Raw genomic sequence first — 12,515 nt, 5'->3', positions numbered from 1 at the left:
TTCAGGGCGGGGAGCAAAAGGAATGGGCTGAGTTTGACTGTGAGTCCACTCCAGGGTTTCAGGATATGGCAGGTTGGGTATAAGAGCTTCAGAACCCTGGACAGGTCCCTGGGAAGAGACAATTTATAGTGTTTGGTGATAATTAAGCCTTGCCTAGGCCTGGTTATAACCCTTGGTCTCTGTGGGAGAAGGGCTTAAAATGCCAGCCCTCTGGCTTCGAGTCTGGCACTCTGTTGCCTCTTCTACTCTCTTGCTACATGCAGTGTTTTGTGGCATATCAACTGAGGGAAGTGCAAACCCTTGGAGGTGAAGATACAGGCTCCCCAGCAGTATCTGCTTGGGTGGTCTCTCAGCTCAGTAGGACCTTGGGTACTGAACACAGACTTGGGGGGAAGCTTGGCTGTTAGATTCAGGCTTGAGGTCAAGACCCCATCCAGTGCTTCTGAACCTTTTGACCTAGCTGGTCTTTCATTAGCTGAGTCACTGTCCAGATCACTGCTGGAGACATGCCTCATGACAAAAAATAGAGCATTAATCTTATTAGACCTTTCAGTAGCCTTTGTTGTAATGTATCATTAAATATTTGTGCAATATAATGATTAAATGGTTGGTTGGCAACATTCAGTCTTGAAAGACTATGGTATAAGCCTACAGCACCCAGTATTCCCAGGCGGTCTCCCATCCAAGTACAAACCAGGCCTGACCCTGCTTAGCTTCCAAGATCAGATGAGATTGGGCATGAGCAGGGTAACAGTTGCTATCATATAATGATTAGAAGTTGTTGAATGCTGGCAACAAGAATTTGTGCTTCTGAGGGTAGGGACTTGGGGGAGGACAAGAGCACTGCATCACAATAATTGTTGGGCATCATTGCTTAAATGTGACAGATGCAAAAAAAAACCCAACCACTTTTCTCTGGCTATCACAAGTGAACACCATTTTTTAAGTCTTAAGATGCTCTCCCACTTTAAAAACAAACAAAACAACAGACAAACAAGTAGACAAACAAAACGTTATCAATGCTTCCATATTTTTTTTTCTTGAACAAAACAATTCAGAGGGAAGGCAACTGCAGCAAAAGATTGTAGCCCTGCACTGGTAGTTGCTCTGGTACTCCTTCATACATATCTTTAACATGTAAAATAATGGAAGAAGTTATAGTCAGAAGTCTTAGAGGTCGATTCTAATTGCCTAGGACGGGGTTGTGAATGTCAAGTTGAACTTATCCATTAGTTAGATCTAAATCACTGACCTGAATTGCAGTGGAAAAAGTTTGTTTTTCTCTTTCTGAGTATGCCAGGTATTCAGCTGCAACTGTTAGGGTCCTGTTCCACCATGCAGAGAAAATCCATCTGTCATAGAGGAAGCTCCTTATTAGTTCCAAATTATGAGGAAAACTGATCTCTCTTTCAGTTTTTAAGCCACTTCCATCTGTAATGAACCCTATAGTTCCCTCTGGCAGTCAGCTGGAGTGATAGCTATCAGCTTAATCACCAGATATGCTCCATAGTTTTGACCCTCTTCAGCCCTGGGTAGGGCAGTGTCTGTTCTTTGAGCTAACAACCTGACTCAGATAAGCCCTTTTCTGTACCGGAAATCCTCATCAGTCTTGGCCAAGTGAGGTTATGATTTAGTTACAGTACTCTTCTGACTTGGAACAAACAAATCTTTCCCATCTTTTCTCTTACGTGCAAGCCAAACTTTGGGGAGTGCTCACTCATTCAGCAGTTGATAGGAGTGACCGTTATGCCCTTTCCCTTGAAAACTGAATGACTATAACTCTTCTCCACCAAACTGAAGTGGGTCTTTCAGTGCGCCATTCATCTCTAAGAGTGCTACAAAATCCTTTCATCACATCCAGTGGATACATTTTATTTGATAGCATTCTTCCCCCAACACAAAAACGTGATTGGGGGATTATTTCAAGCAAAGTGGTTACCACTCACTACAGGCTATGCATTCAGAAATGACAGTGTCTCTGATAAACAGTGGTTGCTTCAGAATGTTTCAAACTAGAGAAAGAACACCTCAGGGTGGAAAAAAAAGGGGAAATAGCTTGTCACATGTGCCAACAAAGCTTTCAATTTTTGAATACATATTGGAAGAATTAAGCACTACTGAAGGAGTGTAATTCAGTGGTCGAAGATGTGGTTTGCATCCAGAGGGTCTCATATTCAGTCTTTGTCATACCCAGGTAAGGTTAGAAGTTCCTGGTTCCCAGGAAAGCTATAGACCAGGGGTGCCAAAACCCCAACCCAGGGACCATTTGCAGTCCTCAGGGACCCCAAATCTGGCCCGCAGGGAGTCCCCAGTCTCCATAAGCCTCTGGTCTACCAGAGACTTGCTGGAACCCGCTCTGGCCCAATGTTAGTTGCAGGCCGAGTTTTCTCTCTGCTGCCTCGGAAAGGCTGGCTGCCTCGGAAGGGCTGGCCTCGCTTTGTGCAAGGCCTTTTATATGCCTTGTGCTATCACAAGACTTTCAGGTCTCCGCAGCTGCTACTTTGGGCTCTCTGGGGCCACCCGCCTGCTCGCCACCCTTAACCCTACCTATGGAGAAGAGAAGAATGGTGAACCTTGCTTGTCTCGAAGCACATTCCTGATTGACTCCTGATTGGCATTATTTTAACCACCCCCATGCCCTATGTGCATCATTGCCTCTGAACAATTTATGTCGCATGATGTGACCCTCCTTTCAAAATATTTGGGCACCCCTACTATAGACCAGCGATTTTCAACCACCGTGCCATGAATAGTCTGCAGGTATGCCACAAGAGTTTGAGGTATATTAGTAGGTATATTATCAGTGACCTTTCATAGAAAAAGAACCTGCATAGCCAAGAGACTAGTCGAAAAACGAAAAGAGGCACATTTTTGTCTCTTTGGAAGCGGTTAGTTACATTAGGAGACTGTAGAATTAAATTGACAATAATTTTGTTTAAAGTTTGCCACTGCTGACAAAACACTGAGAAGTTTTTTCAATACTGAGATTTCTGGTTACTTGATTATTCTTCCTTGGACTGGGTAAGAGATCCATTTGCGTTGTGTGCAAGTCAGCAGAATTAACTATTGCAGAAGATGAACTGACAAAAATCAGAAATAATAGAGGACAGAAACATCATTTTAAAGTAATACATATATCTTTAAAATATTTTAAGGGTGCTTTCAAATTTTAGTGACTTGTCAGTGTGTCATGATATGAAAAAAGTTGAAAATCAGTTATATAGACAATGCTGAACGAGATGGAACAAGAGTTTAATTCAGTATAAAGTAGCTCATTCCTAACTCTTGAAGAAGTTCCTAACTTTTTTCTGATCTTGAAGCCCACAGTATCAGGATGCATTATAAAGAAAACAGTGTACTGCTGAAAATATCAACTCTATGGAGCTCCCTCCTCTTCCTTCTGAAATGTCTAGTTCAGCGTGCCTCATGTCCGGACATAATTGCCATGTTTATCTCTCCCTCAGCCCGCTTAACAGCCTTGGATGGGAGGAACAGGAAAATGAAATCATAATGACATTGGCTGTGGAATAATCAAAATAGACTTTGCTGAAATGGACACTTTTTGAGGTCGGAGAGGACACTGAACATGAGGCTGTGTTCAAAGCAGGAGCATCATTTGACACATTTTCCTCACTCTTAGATTTATCTATTTGGCAATGGCCCCTTTCTATCACAACTTCTCCTTTGCCCATTTCAGTCTCTTCTCATTTCCTCCCTTGCCCCCAAAGAACTCTTTTTAACTATCATCTTGACCTCCTTCTGGAACATAGGGGAAAAAATCTAACTAAATATGTAGAAATACTATGTAGTCTGAAAGAAAATCAGTATGTTTTCATAAGGACAACCAAAAAGGAGGATTTCTGTTACAAACCAGCTGATCAAAAAATGTAATGTTTAAGGGCCAACCTACACAATATGCTGAAAATCTCTTATTGGATCTCCCAACTCTTTAAATTTACTTTAAAACAGATAGGGTAGTAGTGAACTAAATTGCACTGGAACTCCGTCATGGGGAAAATAATTTAAAGCCTTCTCCCAGAGACTGCCTGGTGAAAAAGAGCAGCAAAGAGTGTGCTCCTTGAGCTGGTGAGCATGGGGGAAAGGGCAGCAAGTAGCATGCTCCACATGCCAGTCTTCCACATGGGAAGAGTCAGGGTGGTGGTGGTGGAACACCAACTGGAGCAGGGGGTAAGAGAAGCAAGTGATATGTGCGGCTAGGTAAGACTTGAACCAGCTCTGACCGTAGTCTCAGGTAATCTTACTCACAAACTGCTATGTTTTAACAATAGTTTAAGAGATGAGAGATATTATCTCTAATGTTTCATTTAGGGTGGGCCCTGAAAGCAGTTTCACTAGAGCCACTAAAAATGCATTTTAATCCACATTCCACAGTATTGTGAGCATTAATGTGACACAGAAAAGGGGGAAAATTGTCAATTTAAAATTATATATAGGGGCTTTGAACTTTGATTTACAGACATGGAAAATGCTAAAGCACATTTGAGCGTCCTATGTAAAAACAATTGAAGTAGTTTGAATACAAGACTTACAAGAATAGATGCATACCCCCCTCACTCTAAACATTTGCTAATAGCTACTTTATAGGTTTGGTTTGAAGCACTCAGACCACTGGTTATATCCCTTTCTTTGGGCAGCATGTGCAGTTCAGTGGGCTTGGGACTCACTTGGATTTTTTTAAAAGCTTAATCTGGTGGATAAGACATGAAAGACTACATTTTACCATGACTAATAAGCTGTGGACCATGTATTTGGCAGTCACTGAATGAGTACTCTATGTAGAAAAAAGTTGGAGGACTGGGGGGAAGAGAAAAGATTGTATAATCTTTTAACCAATGAGTGTGTTGATTGTTGGTCAGTAAGTAAAGAATGTAGTGGCTCTATAGATCCATTTGGAAGCTGTGACATTCCAAAAGAGAAACATGGGGGGAGGGGGAAGCAGAACAGTGGCTAATCCAGGAACGTAATGCATCAGGATAACATCATGACTAAGAGAGAAACTCAGATGTAGAAATTAAAATGTAGAACTGCCAATATATTCTGCTGAAGGGAAAATCCTACATACTCAGGAGACGCAGCTAGACACTGGGTGGTCTTAAATACGATTCTTCAATGGCATTTTAAAGCAGGACTGTTTGGTAGGCCATAACCTTAATGTTTCATATTTGCTTCTTTTTGACTGTATGTTTTTTATATGGGCTTTCTCGTTGGGGAAAATACAAGGAAGTTCTCTGAACTCATAATTAAAGTAACTATAGTATAGTTATTATTTTCTTAAACATTACTGCCCCCATATGGACACAATAAGAAATATACAGTAACAATGTAGATAAAACATCTGTGATATAGCCTACAAACAGACTGTTTTTAAGAATGTTTAATCTGGTTAGATAGCAAGTATTTTTGGATGAATTAGTTTATATCATTCCCAGAGTTTATATTTTTGTTGGCTGTTTTATTGCATATCTAAAAATATTTTTAATAATTAATCTTGATTTTAATCTGGACTGATTGGCACATAGTTAATAATGCAATTTACTTTCTGCAAAATGTCATCATTGATAATGCACTTAAATTTCTGAGTTTATTTATTTAGCATATGGCATATAATACATGGGCATATAATTTCTGAGTGTCTTTGCTTTATAAAGAGATATTTGCTGATATTCTTGCTACTTTTCTGACTCCTTTGAGTGAAGAACATGCAGTTTAGCACTTCCTGTATTTTCTGGGATTCACTGGAGTGTTACAAAATTTCCAGGTTTGAGCTTGTTGGGTTTTTAACAAACTATGTGAGTGTGCAGGGATCATAAGGATATATGATTAAAATTACTGATACTAGCGTTTTTTTGAAGTAGAGAACTGAGCAACAATTCTACTTATTTTTAATCAAGAGAGCAACATGCCAAGTCAAGTGTTCCTTATTTATTCCAAGTAGTTCATTCACTGAATTCTTTGACTGTCCCACAGGGCTCAGTGTGGAAAGGATGTTTAGAAGTACAGTCAGTTATACACACTGTGCCTGCTCAGTTTGCTTCATATGCTTTGGAATAGATTGCTCTCATTGCAACTTAATAACTACATTCTCAAAGACAAAAACACAAATATATTTGGGCATCGTAAATAGGAACAAAATTACAATTTCTTTTTCTATTTTTAAGCCCAGAACAGGAATATAACACAAACAAATTAAAACAGCCGATCTGCTCAGTCTTGGCAGAAAACAATTTGCTCCCTCTCCATCTGTGTTTGTAATACATCAAACTTATAATCTTTTTTTTATCCACTTTGAAGTTGAAGAAAGAGCAGTATTGTGTGTAGTGGTGTCTGCATTTCTGGAGTTTAAAACACTGTTCCTTAGACCAGCTATTTTCAACCACTATGTGGCACACATAGGTGTGCCATGAATGGTCCCAGGTGCACCACGGAAATTTAGGAAAGGGTCATTTATTAGTAGGGCCATTGGGGGATGTGAGCCCCCCATGGGCAGCACAGTGTGCCTTGTCAATGGTCTAAAAACCAATGGTGTGCCTTGACCATTTTAGTGCCCTGCCAGTGTGCCATGAGATGAAAAATGTTGAAAACCACTGCTTTAGACTTTGGTCGAATAATCATGCATTTATGTAGAGTACATTCATGATTATGTAGGTACACAAATGCATATGTTGCATAGAATCCCAGCATAGCTTGTACGTAGTGAGTTATCTCGGTGGATTTGTTTTGTTTATGCTGTGACATATCTGTCACATTTGACTTTGAGAAATAATTTATTTCCAAGTAAGAAAACAGTCAGTCCACTCCTTATGCAAGAATTAGGTACTGAAGTCAGCATGTGAGGGGGAAATCGTGTGTAGTCAAAGTGACCTTAACCATTTCTGCCTAATGTTACATAAACACAAAGGGATCAAACGTGTACACCTGTGGGCTGGGCAGAAATGGGCTAAATCTGAAAAAATATACTGTCTAAGAACCAAAACCATACTGTGAGAGACACATGGGAGGGAACTGAGATGACTGAGGAAATAGCAGCTTCATTCTTCCTTCTCATGTTCATTCTGGGACGTACAATTAGTAAGTGGAATGTGGGTGAAATCACCTGCACTATTTTAGTTTTTTCTTTCCCTCTCTTTTTGCTTGTTGAGTGCAACTTGAATTTGTGAATTTGCGCATAAGGTGTGTGTTGACTATAAGCTTGTGTTGGGTTTTTGTGTGTGTTCTCAGCCCTTTCTGACTGGCCATTGTCGTATATTAGTGCGGTTCTGAAGTATTTGTGTCCACTAACTGTTAAATTAGTTAACTGTGTAGCATCTGCCTAAAATATGTGGACAGAATACTTAGACCAGCAGTTCTCAAAGTTCTGCTTGGACATTATTGCATGGGTGGGGGGGGGAGTGCCGGCACAGCACCTGTTGTGATCTGTGGGCTTATAAACATACCTGTGAGGTAACTCTGGCCTCCTGGGTGGTGCGAGGGGGCTTGCAGCTCCTTTTGCAGGCCTCCTTACTGCTGCAAACAGCTCTATTTTGCAGAAGTGGGTCACAATTGCCAAACAGAGCAGTTTGCAGCAATGGAGAGGCCTGCAGAGGGGGCCAAGTCGCCCGCACCCCCTGGAAGCCAGCACTACCCCACAGGAATGTTTGCAAGTCCCTTTATCGTGACTGTCACAATCACTGCAGCATTGTCTCTGCACCCATTTTGGGGCCATTCCCCTTAAGGGAGAATTACCTTCTTCTGGTTCTCCTGGTGAGTTGCGACTCATCAGTTTGACAGCTGTGGACAACGTGATTACCTCTCTGAACTGGTAACAATGGCAAATCAGAGTCAGTGTAAAGTAGGCATAATAGAGTGGTTCACAAACATACTGCTGCTGTGATGTCCTTTGAACCTGGACGTGAGTGGTGATGACGTGAAACATGTCACATGATGATGTCACTGCCAGCTACTTCTGGGTCTGAGGCCTAATGTAAGGCTGTGAACAGCAGTCAGAGGGTTGGGGCAGGTGAGAGGGCTTTTTGCACCATGTGGTTTTTATGTACTGCAGTTCCTTCTGCTGTCTGGAGGCTTGTGCTGTGGTCTTGAAACTGGGCTACAGGCGACCTGCAACACCCCAGCAAGTGCCTCACGATGCCCCAGGGAGTCGTGACACACAGTTGGGAACCACTGGCATAATGGGTTGTATCCAAACCCTGTCTTCTGCTTGTACTTTTCTAGTGCTCAAACAAGACAGGGGGCACAAATTTCTCCAGTTCCCTCCCTAGTCCCTTGCAGCCTTCCCTCTAAATATTCTCCTGGAACCATCAGGAGGAGATGCAGGGGACTGGAGGTGGAAGGATGGATCTCTGTAAATCATTTTCCCACCACTCTTGCATCAATTCTTCATAGCATAGGTGGAATTTAAGATTTGGATGCAACCCAAACTGTTTTATCAAACAATCCCAACTTTACTTAACATTTATGTTGATGGTGTTTGTACTGCCAGCGATTAACTAGGAGAAAGATCTTGGGGTAATGATGCTGCATCCCTCAACTATTATTTTAATGTATATCATTTTGAAAGAGGTCTGTTTCAAGCTGTCTTTTCCGATGAACATATGTTCATGAGATCCATTGTAATAACTGAGTAAGCTTAGAACATAAGAACAGCCCCACTGGATCAGGCAATAGGTCCATCTAGTCCAGCTTCCTGTATCTCACAGCGGCCCACCAAATGCCCCAGGGAGCACACCAGATAACAAGAGACCTGCATCCTGGTGCCCTCCCTTGCATTCTGACATAGCCCATTTCTAAAATCAGTAACTTGCACATGCACATCATGGCTTGTAACCCGTAATGGATTTTTCCTCCAGAAACATGTCCAATCCCCTTTTAAAGGCGTCCAGGCCAGACGCCATCACCACATCCTGTGGCAAGGAGTTCCACAGACCAACCACACACTGAGTAAAGAAATATTTTCTTTTGTCTGTCCTCACTCTCCCAACACTCAATTTGAGTGGATGTCCCCTGGTTCTGGTGTTATGTGAGAGTGTAAAGAGCATCTCTCTTTCCACTCTGCCCATCCCCTGCATAATTTTGTATGTCTCAATCATGTCCCCCCCTCAGGCACCTCTTTTCTAGGCTGAAGAGGCCCAAACACCGTAGCCTTTCCTCATAAGGAAGGTGCCCCAGCCCAGTAATCATCTTAGTCGCTCTCTTTTGCACCTTTTCCATTTCCACTATGTCTTTTCTGAGATGCGGCAACCAGAACTGGACACAGTACTCCAGGTGTGACCTTACCATCGATTTGTACAATGGCATTATAATATTACCCCTTTTGTTCTCGCAATTATATTTAGAATTGACGTACAAGGTTTGGAGTGAGGGAGTTATATTAGGAAATTCCGCTATTCTTTCTCTAAATGGTTTACTAGTTAATAGTTAAGTGACTTAATAGACATGGTTTACCAGACTTGACTTTTGTGTAAGTTATAAAATATGACCAACTAAAGAAACTAGTCTCTGAAAAACCCAGTTTCAAAATTAGTGAGCTTGATGACATCATAATATGTTGCCAGCCATCTGCAAGATTATTTGCTTTGTAAATAAACATTGTGTTCTATTATAATCATGCAGATGTTTGCACAGTTTACATAAAACATTTTTCAAACATTTTAAATGAGGTTTATATAATCATAATGCTATGATGTGCAGCTCAAAGTTAAAATAACTCTAAAAATTATTATCTGCTACCACTTTATTAAGATACTATAGATGATAAAGACAGCCTAAAATACATTAAACGTTCAGCTAAATTACACATAAAATATATTCATAAAGTAACAGCACACATTTCTGACAATTAAGTGCTTAAATTCTAAAGTTCTTACATCACTTCTGAGTTTTGTTTTGAGTTTAATTTTGGTGGTTCTTCAGAGAGAATAAGTTTCATAGATGCGAGAGGTTGCTACAAATAGTTCCTTGACATTTTTATTTAATTCATGATTATGTCTTAAGCCATTTCACCTTTCATGCAGCTGTCATGTGGTCCACAGGTACATCGGTTTTAATATATTTGGTTCCCACAACAAATGTAAAGTGGACATACAGTTTATTTTTCTAAAACTTAAATGCACCGTTTACATTTCCCAGGTTCCTTCATGTATGTATATATTTAAGATTGCCCATTAGTCTCCTCTCTTTTCAGTAATTATGGCACCAAATAAATGCTTAGTAGTAACATTGCATTATTATTCTCTTAGTTATGAATGAGATCACATTTTGGAAATTGGTGTTTAGTTCTGGCTACCGTATTTCAAAAAAGTCTGAAGGTTTTCTAGAAAAAACTGTAAATGTGATAAAAACTTCAGAGTGCATCTATAGAAGATAATTATTTTGCTATGTATACTGTTTGTGAACTATGTTTTGTTGAAGAACAGTACACACACACACAAGCACATCAATTATTAATTAATGATCAGGGAAACAGGACATGCTGCTAATTCTACAATAATATTAAAGAGAGGCTTTTTAACCATTTTCAACTAATGGTATGATACAGAAGTCAATTTCGGGGAACATGGCGGGGAACACTTTGCTTGTATGAAGACTTCAGCAGTGCAGCATATTGTGGCATCTCCTAGAGAGGATTAAAAGGACAGGTAAAACAAATATCCAAGCCCTGGTGGTAGGGAGGGAGTGCTTAATTTTTTTTCCTTTCTTGTAGCTTCTTCCCCTTTTCTGCGTCTCCACTCCAAATTGCTTCTACCTGTTTTTCTTTGAAGAAGGGGCCACAAGTCTTTAAAGAGTTGTTTTTACATATGTTTATGTGTAAAATGTAGTTTTGTAACATGTGTAATGTAGTAACATGTTATGAATCTAGGCTACCCATGCTGCCTCAAGTGGTAGCAGTGTGCTGTTTAAATACAGAAAATAAATGTTTTGGGAGTATCATGGTTTCCATACCCTTATCATCAACAGCTGGTGGGTACCAGAGGCAGCTCCTTTGGTTATGCCATAGACTAGTATTCAAGGGCAACCTCAAATAATGAATTTGGGTATTGTCCTTGGAGAATGATGACAGAATGACAGGTAATGACTTGTTTTGTTTTTTCAGTATAACATTTTACAGAAAATGGAAGCTCTTTTAGTATTTCCTATTGGAATAATACAGTAATATTTTTTCACAGTTGCTTAATGTGTAAGTTGGAATTATGTAAGTGCACTTTTTGGTTGGTTTTATGACCTAAGGACGGCATACATAGCTCATAAGTGAAATTCTGATTCCTCTGAAGTATATGACAATACCCCCATTGAATTTCAGTGGAACTGGATTTCACCCTTATCTCAGATAAGCTGATGTTTGCAAGTCAGTCTTATTGTTTTCAAATGTGATAAAATGTATAAGGTGTCTCGTTTTCTCTCTCAGAGAGAGAGAGAGAGAGAGAGAGAGAGAGAGAGAGAGATGTTATGCTGTATACCAACAGAATTATAAAGTCTGCTCCAGATCAGACTGAAAAATATCACAAATTATTTTTTGGAATCCAGAATGAGTAAAGCATTTTTGGAATGTGGATTCAATGTTTTGGCAGTAAGCAGGAACATCAAAATATCTTCTCTTCTGTTGTTGTCTTCCATACAAAAGTTACAGAGAGTTGGATATTTCCCCATCTAGTGATTTACAATAGATCTGTTGTGAATCAGCTTGCTTGTATACAGAACAAATTTTGTATGCATTCCTTTGTAAAGAAAAAGTTGTACTATTTAAAAAATTGTTGCATGGTGCATCAGCATTAAAAAAAACACTGTATGCGCACTCACCCATCCACCCCATCTCTGGTGTTCTATAAACATGCAACTTTCCTCAATTTACCTGTTAAAGAAATTTGAAAATTATTATGTTCAGTCAGTCCCAGTGGCTTGGTCCTGCAATAATTGAAGTCGTTCCTGTTTCCATAACAATCTAATCACCAGTTAGGACCTCCTGAAGAGGCTCTGCTCTGCATGCCCATGCCTATAGAGGCCCACTTGGTGAGCACACAGAACAAAGTCTTCTCAGCAGCTTCACCCAGAGAGCACTGCATCATTGCTCCTTGCTTTATAGCATCAGGTGGGACTGTGTTTGTTCCAAGTGAGTATTTGAAGCTGGGCGTTCTAAACTGTTTTCTCTTTGATGATTTCACTGTGGTTAATGTCTTTTTTGACTCCATTTATCTGCCTTCCTCCAACACATCTCCCCTCCCCTCCCCCCTCAGGTCTGGATTTATAAAGGAAGAAGGGAGGATAGCAAATGATGAAGCATGGAGGAAAATTCCCAATGCTAGCTCTTCTCCACACATCCTCTTTTATTCCATTTCCCTCTTCCTTTTGCTATCTAGGGGCTGGAAAAGTGGTAGAGATGACTGGTGTGCTATTAGCCAGAGGGCAACATTTGGTGCACCACCTCAGACACTTAGGGCGCAATCCTAACTTGTACTGGAACAGGTAAGCCTGGAGGCTTGCGCTATATCCAGCACAGGACTGTG

General features: G+C 40.4%; 1 protein-coding gene and 1 pseudogene across 5 annotated transcripts in view; one reads left to right on the top strand and one right to left on the bottom strand.

The window, feature by feature from the left end:
* Positions 1-12,515, top strand: part of VPS13B (vacuolar protein sorting 13 homolog B) — a 494,765-nt gene that overhangs the window by 181,102 nt on the left and 301,148 nt on the right. The window lies entirely within an intron of this gene.
* Positions 646-762, bottom strand: LOC136650051 (5S ribosomal RNA; annotated as a pseudogene).

This window comes from Tiliqua scincoides, chromosome 4 (assembly GCF_035046505.1).
Source record: "Tiliqua scincoides isolate rTilSci1 chromosome 4, rTilSci1.hap2, whole genome shotgun sequence".
Taxonomy (NCBI): Eukaryota; Metazoa; Chordata; class Lepidosauria; order Squamata; family Scincidae; genus Tiliqua; species Tiliqua scincoides.
This window is presented reverse-complemented; position numbering and strand designations above follow the sequence as displayed.